At 42.4% G+C, this 11,256-nt stretch overlaps 1 long non-coding RNA gene across 2 annotated transcripts in view; it reads left to right on the plus strand.

Annotated features, from left to right (window-relative positions):
• LOC109303319 overlaps positions 1–11,256 on the plus strand; it is a 24,250-nt gene that overhangs the window by 10,924 nt on the left and 2,070 nt on the right. The window contains exons 1-3 of one of the 2 annotated variants that reach the window (XR_002099052.1): positions 458–1,547; positions 7,159–7,463; positions 8,458–8,514. This is a non-coding gene — a long non-coding RNA (uncharacterized LOC109303319). Of the gene's footprint in view, positions 1–457; positions 1,548–7,158; positions 7,464–8,457; positions 8,515–11,256 lie in introns of those variants that run through there. The other variant, XR_002099051.1, reaches the window with a different exon arrangement.

Genomic DNA, 11,256 nt, shown 5'->3' on the forward strand with positions numbered 1-11,256 from the left:
CCTCCCCTGGCGAGTCTAGTTTACAGCTAGTAAAATGGCTTTTACTAGCCATTGGATAAAATAAATAGAAGTGGGATAGCTTTTGCCTTTTTAAGGACTACAGCAAGATCAGAAACTAGGACCCCTCTCTTCCAAGGCAGTGTCTGTCTTACAGGGCATGTCTACCTATGCGCATTTACTACGCAGTAACCGAAATTACTGCACAGTACAGGCATGTGTCTACACATGAACACCTGTACTGTGCAGTAAATATGGCGACTTATGCTATCTTGAGCATAAATTTGATACATTATGCGGGTATCAAATTTACGCCCAATTAGTTACTGCATAGTAACACGTGTAGGTGCCTTACTGTACAGTAACACTGTGTGTGTGGACTGACTTGGGACTAACTTTAGTCCCAAGTAAGTCCACACGCAGCATTAATGCTTTTTAACATGTAGATGCCGGCCTATCCCCATGTAAATTTAAGCCAGCGAAAATGCACATGTAGACATGCCCACTGAGTTACATTTCCTTTGCCTTGTTCACCTCCTGGCTGAGTTCACATATTTTCTCATCTTGATTACCCAGTGGGCCAGTTTCAACAAGGGATGCTGAAGGGTGCTCCTGGCAATGTCTAGCCCATAGCTGGGGTGGGGAGAGGAAGGGAGGGGAGTTAGGGAACTTTTTGGGAAGTGGTAGGTATATAGTACAGGCCCCCTCAGGCTGAAAGACCTGAAAACTAGATCTCTGACTCCTCGGGTTATGTCATTACTACTACGCTTTGGGCTAAAAGGTAGGGCCTCCTCTATTTTTGAAAAAAGAAAACTTACATAAAGTTCTGACCTTCCAAGGAGGAGTAGTGTCTAAAACCTGTATAAGCAGCCCAAGTGTCACTGACATAGCTATATTATCTGCATAAGTGCTACTTGCTCATCTAAAAAGTAGAACTAGATTTGGGCTATGGCCTATACAGGGAAGTAATATGGGAACAGGCTAGCCATGGGTACTGTATCGATGGGAAAATGGAAGAGAAGACATAAGTTTGTTCTGCAAAAGTCCCATTCCCTGGAAAGTGTAGCTTTAGCTCTGCAGTTATGGTCACATAAAACAAAGGAAGGACGATGCTATGGCTTAAGCAGTGGTCACCTGGCTAACAGTATGATGGACTGGTACAGATATTGAAACCTATAAAACGGAGTCCTTATGCAGTTTTTCCTCTTGTTTACACTCCTATAATATTCTATAGGGCATCTGTTTTTCCTAGCGGCTTCCTAAGATTTCTTCTTATGGCACATGAGGGAAGATTCCTAACTTGCAGGAGCAACCGCTTTGGTTTGGTTTTGCTTTAAGGAGCATCTCCAGCCCACATTGATTGCCTGTGGAATGCTTGTCTCTGTACTGGTGGGCTTCAAGATAAGAATCGGTTTTCAGGTGTCCAAAATACAGCTGTGCCCTGCAGCAGCACCCTAGCAACACAGCATGATATAAGGGTCAGTACTGAAATGTAAATGTTCTTTTTTCCCCTTCATTACACAGGGTAGGATACAGGACATTTCAACAGGGTAAGTAGAACCATCATTAATGCTGCACTTACGTTTCAGAGTGAGCATGAAAATCATTTTAAACTCCTGTTCCTTGTCACCTGAGGCCTTGGGAAAATAAATTATGAAAGCAAAAATCAAAAGCAGAAAATTTGTTTTGCCCATTGCAATGGAGACTCATTCTGTCAGTAACGAATCCAATTACTTGTCACTTTTAGACATGGATTTGGACTCACCAAGAACTGAGGAAAAGTATACCTCCAGACTACACCTGTGTCTCTGGGGCCTTCCTGTTGAGCCTGGAAAGTTGGAAACACTGCCAGGAAGTAAGTCTTGGCCCCTCACTCCAGTTCTGTGTGAATTCCAAAGCCCGGAATGACACAGTTTATAATGGCCAAGAGTGGCCTTGAGTGGAAGCTAAGCAGCACTCCCAAGACAGAGAGACTGAGGCCATGTGCTTGGGGCTGCTCTAAGAAACCTACAGTACCTGATGGGATCATACTTACACTTAATTATTTATATATATAACATGTGTGTCACACACACACACACACACACACGCACACACACACATGTACCAGCTGAAGTACCCGTTCGTCACCCAGGTTGTAATTTTTGCAATTGCAGTGTTTGTTTATTTTCAAAAAACTTAGTACAACATCTTTAGGTCAAAAAGTTTATTTATTGTTAACGAACCTAGTACAACATATTTAACATTTAATATTTAATGTGGAGCGAAAAAAACAGGCAAGCATCAATATAATAATGACAAATGAACTGAATTCACTGCATGCAGAATGGAGTGGTACCAGTTTGTTATCTGAGAAGTGAAGTAATCCCAGTCAATTGAAGCCCCCAAAAGGGCCAAGTGAAAAATAACCCACCTATAATTTTCCTTGGGTGGTATTCAGTGATTTTTGGAAGGTTTAGAATAGATAGGACCACCCATTCTTGAGTTATAAGCAAAGATACATTCAGACATACAGTCATACACTTAATTTTAGATAGATATGAATAATTAAGTATAAGTGCCTGAGCCTAGTTCATCAAGATTCCCCTCCCGCATTTTTCACAGTCAGATCTTGCCACTTATCTCCCATGAGGAACTATCACCCCTGTCTAATCACTCAGATATGAATACTAGCCCCACCATCACCCTTCAGCTGCTTTAGATACAAACTCTATAGCTGGATCTTGTCTCTAATTCTGCTGAAATACTAAAACCAGCCAGATCTACTTCCTAAACCCTGAATGCTGATCATGAAATCTTTGATTCTAGAACCAAAACCTACTTAAACCACCGTTGCAGTGTTTGGTAGAAAGGTACCATGAGAATGCTGTTTGCCCGTTGGCTACAAGTGAACTGGGGATATGAAATATGGCGGCAGTGATCAGTCTGGCAAGAGCCACAGCAAAATATAGAGCAGATTAACAAACAAACAGAGCAACACCTGCAGAGGGAGCAAACAGCATGAATGGACTCTGGCCACCAGGAAAAAAAGCCTTGAACAAGCATGAAAGCAAAAACTGAGTCAGTGTTCAGAGGTGATCATATTTGGAGGGCAGGATGATGGCATGAAGATCAAACCGTTCTTCGCTGTTCCATTGGGAATAAAGGACCAGAACTGAATGAGAGAACAGTGCTTGAAATATGGGAACAACTGATAAAGGTCTATGAAGAATCTTGTGACTTCAGAAAGACTGAGGCTTTAGAGGCATCTGAATTATTTATCCAACCCCTTCTCAAACAACTAGCAAAAGAGGAAGCAAATACTTTGTTGAGTTGCAAACTCTGCTACCACATGTAGTTCTGAAGACATTAAAGATTCCCTAATTAAGAATAGGATTCTTTGTGGGACACAAGCTTCCAATTTACAGATGGGATTGTTGAGAAAAATAAACCTAAATCTAGATAAATGCCTCCAAATAGCAAAGACAGCTGAACTTTCCAGAGAAGGGATCAAAACAAAGGTCACTAGTATATAGGATTCTAATGAAGGAGCCCAGGAAAGAGGACACAGAGAAAGACAGACTGAGATGCAGGCATCATGGTCTAGTGCATATATAGTAGAAAACATCACTAAGGCTAAAAACAGATATTGCATTTGTCCCAGGAAAAGTTGTGCCTGTGTTTGATCCAGAACAAAAAAATCCTAGGATTGGAATGTACACATAAGGCACAGACAGAAGTGACAATTTTCGCCCTATCTGGCCCCTGAAAGAGCTCTACAGGCATAATCTAACACAAGTACATGGCTGCAAAGTGCTTTAAAAGGGCCTGCTCCTGTGACAATCTGAACCCTCATTACATGAGGATTCAGATGAAGGGGTTCCAAAGGGGAGCCCCTTCATTAAGATGTATCTGCATGCACTGGGAGAAGAGCTGGGCTGACACAACCTAGCCCTGCTTCCAATGCTGTTTTCAGAATGGGAGGGTGGAAGGAGCTCATTCTGGGGATTGACCAGCTGGCGCTGGAGGGTAGGGCAGGTGGATTGGAGCTCTAATCCACCCACCCTACCCTCTAGTACTGGGTGGGCAACCCCCAGAATGAACTCCCTCATGCTACACACTTTCCCCTCTCCTGTTCTGAAGACAACAGCAGAGCTGGGAGGTGAGAGGGGTGAGACTAGGGGAGGGTGGCTGCAGTTTCACAACCACTCTAAACTACAGCTCAGTCCCCTAACCCCCAGGACCCAATAGTGAACATCTTTTGGGAGATTGCTGTAACTCATGACACTTTGCAGGAAGTTTCATGAGGTACAACAAGGACCTGCACTTCTGTCTGTGCTTATAATTTCCCCTCTTATCAGGGTTTAAGGGGAGTCTGAATACACTGCTGTCTTTCTGCTGTTGATTCAATGATGCAATCATTGGGAAACTGTACAGATGTAATTTGTAATATCCCAGGGTAAACTGTTACTATCTCTTATCTGTGAAACATTTTTAGGATTTAACCCAGGGTAATGGACATGGTTGTCTATATAATTGCACTTCGTCCTAACAAAATGGTTTATCCTGGGGATAAAAAATGATGTCTGTTTGCAGCAAAAGAGGCTGAAAAAAATCTGTTTTCCATGCAGGGTGGGAAAAGAACCATTTTACATCCTACTGCTGCAGGTAGATTAGGAAGAAAAAGGCAGCAGTACATGCAGTGACTGAGAATACAAAGATGTCTAATGAAGTGGAGAATCTCTGCAGCATGATCTTAGCAGATCCAGACCATTCTCAATGCACAAGCATTGCAACTGCTATCCAGTTTGAAGCTCTGGTGCCATGTTTGCAGATATGCCGTTAGGCCTGTGACCAGTTTGATTCTAATGGGAATGTATAACCATATTAGCCTAGCAAAACTGGAAAACAGCAATATTAGACTGGAGACATGCCACCAAATACTGTTGATATGTAATAGAACTTTTCTGGGGAATATGCAGTCTGTTGATAAGAGACTTTATGATTTTGAGTTGACACAGAAGTGTATCACATTGCTAGGCAGCAGGCCAATATAAGCCATGGCTTTAACCAAAATGTAGCACCAGAATATCTTCAACAAAAGAGGGGAGAAGAAACATCAGCTGTGGAGTCCATGTAGCATTTCAGCAGAGTATGCAAGGATTCGTTTCCAGGAGATGACTCACCTGGAGGGCAGGCTGCAGTTGCAGAAAGGCCCCACATACAGCTCTGAAGACTACTGAAAATGTAGAGTTCCACTACCTCTGATTGGAGCCACCAAAGATTTCCTCCTACAGATTCCAGAAGAGGAATGAGCTGTGTGTGAAAGATGGGATTTTGTTCAAAGGGGGCTAAGCAAAAGTCCCAAAAAGTTTAGAGTTGACATCATAAGCTTATATCAGGACCTGGTCCCAAAACCCAACCCTGGGGCTCAGGTACCAAGCACCAGCTTAGCCCGACACCAGGCCACAGCTTACAATGGAAGGCAGAGTGACAAGGAAAGGGGCACCACTGGGGAAAGGCTTTCTGTCACTGGCCTTTGTTTGGCCTGAGGCTCCCAGCCCCTAATGGATCCTATAGAAATTTTCCCAGGAAACCTATATAAAATTTCCCCATGAAACAGGAAGCCATCTGGACAACAAGGCTCCTGCTGTCCTTGGATTCCTCTACTGTTTCCCTGCATTTGCCTCCTAACTCTAGATCTGACCACTTGTTGCTGACCCTGCTCAGATTTCGACCTCTGCTTTCTGCCTCGTGTTTTGGATTGTTGGAAGTCAGTTCTCACAGATATATGATCTGGCTTGCTCTCTGACCTTGCTCCGTCTAGTGTTTTGGACCTGGCTTGGACTCTGACCCTCTGGCTTTGACCCTGGCTACCCCTCAGATCCCAGATAATGGCTTGTGCAAACCACCAACCAGATACCTAGAGATAAAGGCATGCCTGAGATTAGCTGGGGAATATATCTACCAGCTAGGCAGGGGCACCAAATGGTATACATGGCACCATTCAAGACATATAAAGAATATGCTGATTGAAATCTCAGAAAAGATTAGAATAGACATCCACTTTTAACAGTGAATACTGTGCAGATACAGTAATCCGCTCCAGTTTGAGAGCTGAACTTCTGAAGGAAACTCAGACCGGAATTATGATTAGGAAACTGAAAGCACATTTTGCAAGGGATGATATGTGTTCCACCATAATCAGGTAATAGACTACAGTTCATTATAGTAGAATTTAAACAGGGCAGTACAAAAGAATTTGAATGCAGGATGTCTTCCAATGTTTATCTACACAATAAAAGGTACATCAAGTATACATTAAAGACCACCAGGGTTGGATAGCTAAAGAAACATGGACAGGAAGGCAGCTTAAAATAAGAGCAGTGGACAATATAATATAAAAAAGCAATAAAAGGATAACCAGGTAGACAGACAATCCACTACAAGGGAGCCATTGAGCTGGGGCCACTACAACCAGGTGAGGAGATCTCAGTCAAGCAGCCTCATGAAGCAATGGCAAAAGGCAATTGCCAAGCTGCAGAGTGATACAGGTCATGTGAATTTTGCACAGACTCAGGATAGGGGTGAAGAAACCAAAGATGACTATGGCATAGCAGGAAGCACCTTTTCTAGTACCTCACAATGGAGGTACTAAATTTGATGTGCATCAGCAAAAGTGCATTAATGAATATGTAGACATACCCCATGTAGTTTGGAGCCTTTAATCCAAGAAACCTGGAAGTATTCTTGTGGTAGCAAGTTTCTTGTATTGTACTCTTGGAGGCTATGAAAACCTCACATGTCCACCAGCTGGATTAGTGGTATTTGCTTAACTATCATAAATGTCACACAGAACTGTTGATCGCAGTCACTATGCATGGTGACTCAAAGCATCTCCACTGGAGCATGGCAAAAGACAAAAAGCACAACAGTCACAATTGAAACAGTAGGGCAAATTTTCTTCTCGTTTAAACAGGTGTAAATCTAGAATGTAAGTGAAAAATGAGGTAACTAAATAGGCCTTCCCTATTAAAGCTGTGGCCCTTCATCTCTGTAAAGGATCTTAACCCGTTGCATATATATAGCAACTGCCCGCATATGAAAAGGTTCTGTAGACTCCTTTAGCAGGAATTTGCAAGGATAAACATTAAAGATCTTTCCTTTTCTCTCTCTTTCCAGCTCTTTGAATGCTTCAGGGTGATTCTAGTTCTGCCAGCTGGTCGAGGCATCTCAGATGGTTACTACCTTTGGCACCAGGCAACCCTGAGAGAGTCAGAAGAGCCAGCACTCCAGTACCCAAGCAGCAAATGAGCCTATGTTCCAGATATAAAAATGCTTTTAGAGGAAAGAAGGGCAAGCCCCTGCAGAGTCAGCAGCAGAACAAAATCAGAGTGCCCATACCCCAGCTGCTGTCATCCAAAGTGCTGGCATGCTGGAAGTCAGCACTACTTGCACCACAGGACAGAGACTAGGATGTTAAATTGGTACGTGTCAATCTTAGTACAGCAATGTTATTCCCACGTGGTATACTTTGAGGCAGCAACACAGGAAAGACCCAATACGTCACCTATCTTTCCTCCTTGTGGGGACAGTTAACCTGATACCCAGCCTCACCTTTCCTACCTTTCTGTACTAAGCAGAGCGGGCCATAAACTTTAATTCCTGTTCTGCTGGAAATTCCATATATATATATATATGGAAGTGAGCTGAAGATGTGGAATTCCTGTTCCGTAAGAGATTTTTAAAAAATGTTTCTATTTTGTGTCAGAAGACTTTAAAACTAAATTTTATATATATATATATATGTTTTAAAGTCTTCTGACACAAAATAAAACCAATTTTTTTAAATCTCTTATGGAAAGGGACTCTCTTACGTTTTCTTTCTTTATGTGTCAGATCCTCCAAAGGCCTACATTTTGTGTTGCTCTTCCCTGACTGCTATCCTATTGATTAAAAACTTTCTGGTAAAAAAAACAGAAAACAGTTTTCCAGGGGGGACTAACACTCCCTGCACTGGGTCATGATGCCTCTTATGTTGAGATGTCCAGAATTGAATGCAGGAGCACCAAGAGGCTCCAGTTCAGTGATTCTGTATTCACTTACAGTGTGTAAAGAGTTTTGAATTCTTTCACCATAAAAGATAAAATGTTCTTGCTGAGCCACTGTTTTTGTATTCACTTGAAAAGATGAGAAAGTAAAAAGTTGGATTAGTGGTATTTGTAAAAAGTAGGATTTAGAAAACAAAACAAATAGTTATAGGCTTTAGCCTACTCCATTCATCAAAACTCCACAACTGCCATTTTAAGAAAGCTATAATTAAGCAAAAGTTTGCGGCCAGTGTCTTTCAGTAAACTAATTTTAAAATGTCAGTGTTTACCACTCAGCTTTTGCCAGGTTTGTTAGTTGCTTTCCCTGATGCATCCTTGACAGTCAACAGCTCAAAAGATGCCCATAGTGACATTTTCTGTTCTTGTGTAGCTGTTAAACACCCAGAGATCAACAGACTGCCTTTCACTGGGTGATCTTTTTATCAAGGTATTGAAACACTCTTAAAACTTCCATTGTGTTTTAAAATGCAAAAGTATTTTTAAGGGGTATAGGTTGTAGCCATGTTAATCTAAAGACATAGGCAGACAGGGTTCTTTGGGTGAATCTGATATCTTTCATTAGACCAACTGAATAGTTGGGAAAATTCTTCTTTGCAAGCTTGCCGGTACAAATAATCTTCATCAGGCTGAGTATTTTTAAAAGTGAAAGTATTTTAAAGTCTCTTTTGTAACCAAAGAAATATACATAACGACTCAGTACATCTTCACCATCCCTAGAACTGCAGGGGCTGTTAAACTTCAGTTCTTACTGTGTTAGGCCCCAATGCCACAAAAACTTACATACACCCTTACCTTTATGCATTCTGATTCCAGTGGGACTGTTTGTATGCATACAGTTATAAGCACATATATACATGCTTGCAGGATCAGGGCCTCAAGTTCTAGAGCGTTTATAACTTTAAGACAAGTTGTTACATTGGCTCAGGGGAATGTAACTAAACTGTAGTGGTCATTTCTTTGCACTAGCAGCTAGTTTGGTTCACTATGGCTTAGTAGTCAGGGATGGGGTGGCAGACTTGGTAAGGTATCAGCTTTTCACTAGACTTATGCCTAATGCTGGTCCCAGTTAACCCAATGGGTACCTGTTTGATTCAGCTGGGGAACAGAGAAAACTGGACATCAATGTTAGTGACATCACTCCCCGGTGTGCTGTTGGCTACAGAAACTGGTGTGCCCTAACCACACTAGCCCAATGGCAAACGGTGGCCAACTGACAGGCAGGCTTGATCTTCATTTCCATGTTCTTGTTCCTTCAGCATAGCTGCATTTCTTGAGCCTGTCACAGTGGGAAAATATGGCATTTGTTCACTGGCAAAAATCACTTTTATCAGAAATCAGCTTTTAAAGTATAAATATGTGTCCATGGTGAAAAGAAAAGTGTTACATGTGAGGATCCACAGCTTTGTTAATATTACAGTGCCATCCACAGCTTAACCTCAAAAGGCACTTGGAGGAAAGCAAGGGGAAATAAAAGGGTTTCCTGCAGCAGTAATCAATTTCCGGGTTGCAACTTCCTCAAGAAGCTAGCCACCAGTTTTCTGGGAACGTTACAAGCCTATGTCCCCTCCCATTTCATTCATTCTCTGAAAGATATGCTCAGCACTGGCTTATGCACAGTTTTTGCAATGTTTTAATTGTACTGATTTTAAACTGGTAGTATTAAAGCCACAGAGCCAGCTGGATAAGGTGTAAAAGGTGCCTTATGCTAGAATCATTTATTTGTGTAGTTTCTGGGACTAACTTATGTGACATGATCTGGTGGAAAGAAAAAAGAAAGGGTAACATGGATAAGAGAGGCTTTGTTTGAATCAAATCCCATTGGGAAAGGATGGTAAAATAGAATCTGTTTGGGTAGAGTTTTAGCCCCCAGAGTTGTATTTTGACTGGAACAGAGAAGTCTGTAAGGTTATTACATTCTGCCAGGAATTGTATCATTGTGGGAGACTTTAAGGCTGCCTATACACTTGCTCAGAGGTGAGGAGGAGTGGAGGTGTTTTAATTAGAGCAGTTCCTACACAGCCACAGTTATTAAAATGCCTCACCATCATGTGTTTTAAGCCCCTGCACCATGAGTGACTGGTGCCTCCTGAATCTGGGGAGGGGGGGCACCCACAGAAGCCACTGCCAGTAGTGGCCCTGTCAAGGGGGGCACCAGCCCTGCTGACACCATCACTGTCGGCCATCAGGGGGGCACTGGCCCTGTCGGGGGGGCACATGCACCCCCATGCACCCCCTACCAGTCTTCTATGCCCTGCACATTTCAAAATGGCTGTGGGGGCGCTTTAGTTAAACCTCGTTTAATGAGGTTTAGCTAAAGTACCCCTGTGGCCATTGTAAAATGCATGGGGGCTTAAAAAATGTGACAGTGAGGCAATGCTGGAGGATTCTAATTAGAAGGCAGAGCAGACTCAGTTAATCAAATCTGCTCTAATGCGTTCTAATTAGAACACAAACGAGCACGTGTGTAGGCAGCAACTGTTCAGTTACAGACTCAAGAACAAATGCAGCTAATAGGGCTCAAATACTCCTGGATGTAGCAGGCAACAAAATTCTTTCCCAGTCTTTGAGGCAACAAGAAATATTGCTATTTTAGCCTTGGGTTTTGTATACAATAAGGATATTAAACAGGAGCTGGTTATAGAAAATAGCATTTGATCAAGTGACCATGACAACCCCACTGAAATTAAATAGAAGGAAAACAAAAGTAGGACTGTAACCTAGGTTCCCAATTTCAAAAGGACAAAAGTGATAGACTGTGGCAACTAATTAGTCTTGTAATCTCAGCTGAGGATCCCAGGGACTTGAAAGCAGGGGAGGCCTGGAACTATTTTAAGTCAAAGGTGCTAAAACTATCAGGGTCTGTATACCAAGCAGAGAGAAAACTTCATCCAGATCTAACTGGATAAAGAACCAGCTCTATCACTAATAAACAGAGAGTCTCTGAAGAACAAAACAAAGAACTCATCAACTAAGATGAGTTCTTTCACGCTAGGAAATCTGGTCGTCACACCAGACAACTAAGCTAACTTATTTAACAATTTCTTTGCCTCCATTTTCCTGAGCAGGAGCCAGGTCACCCCCTCCACCGGGACCTCTGTAGGCCCCAGGGGAGGCACACCCAGACCTAGGGTCAGTGAGGATCTAGTCAGGGAACTTCTGGAGGGACTGG

This window comes from Gavialis gangeticus, unplaced genomic scaffold (assembly GCF_001723915.1).
Source record: "Gavialis gangeticus isolate Ggan-Ray unplaced genomic scaffold, GavGan_comp1, whole genome shotgun sequence".
Taxonomy (NCBI): Eukaryota; Metazoa; Chordata; order Crocodylia; family Gavialidae; genus Gavialis; species Gavialis gangeticus.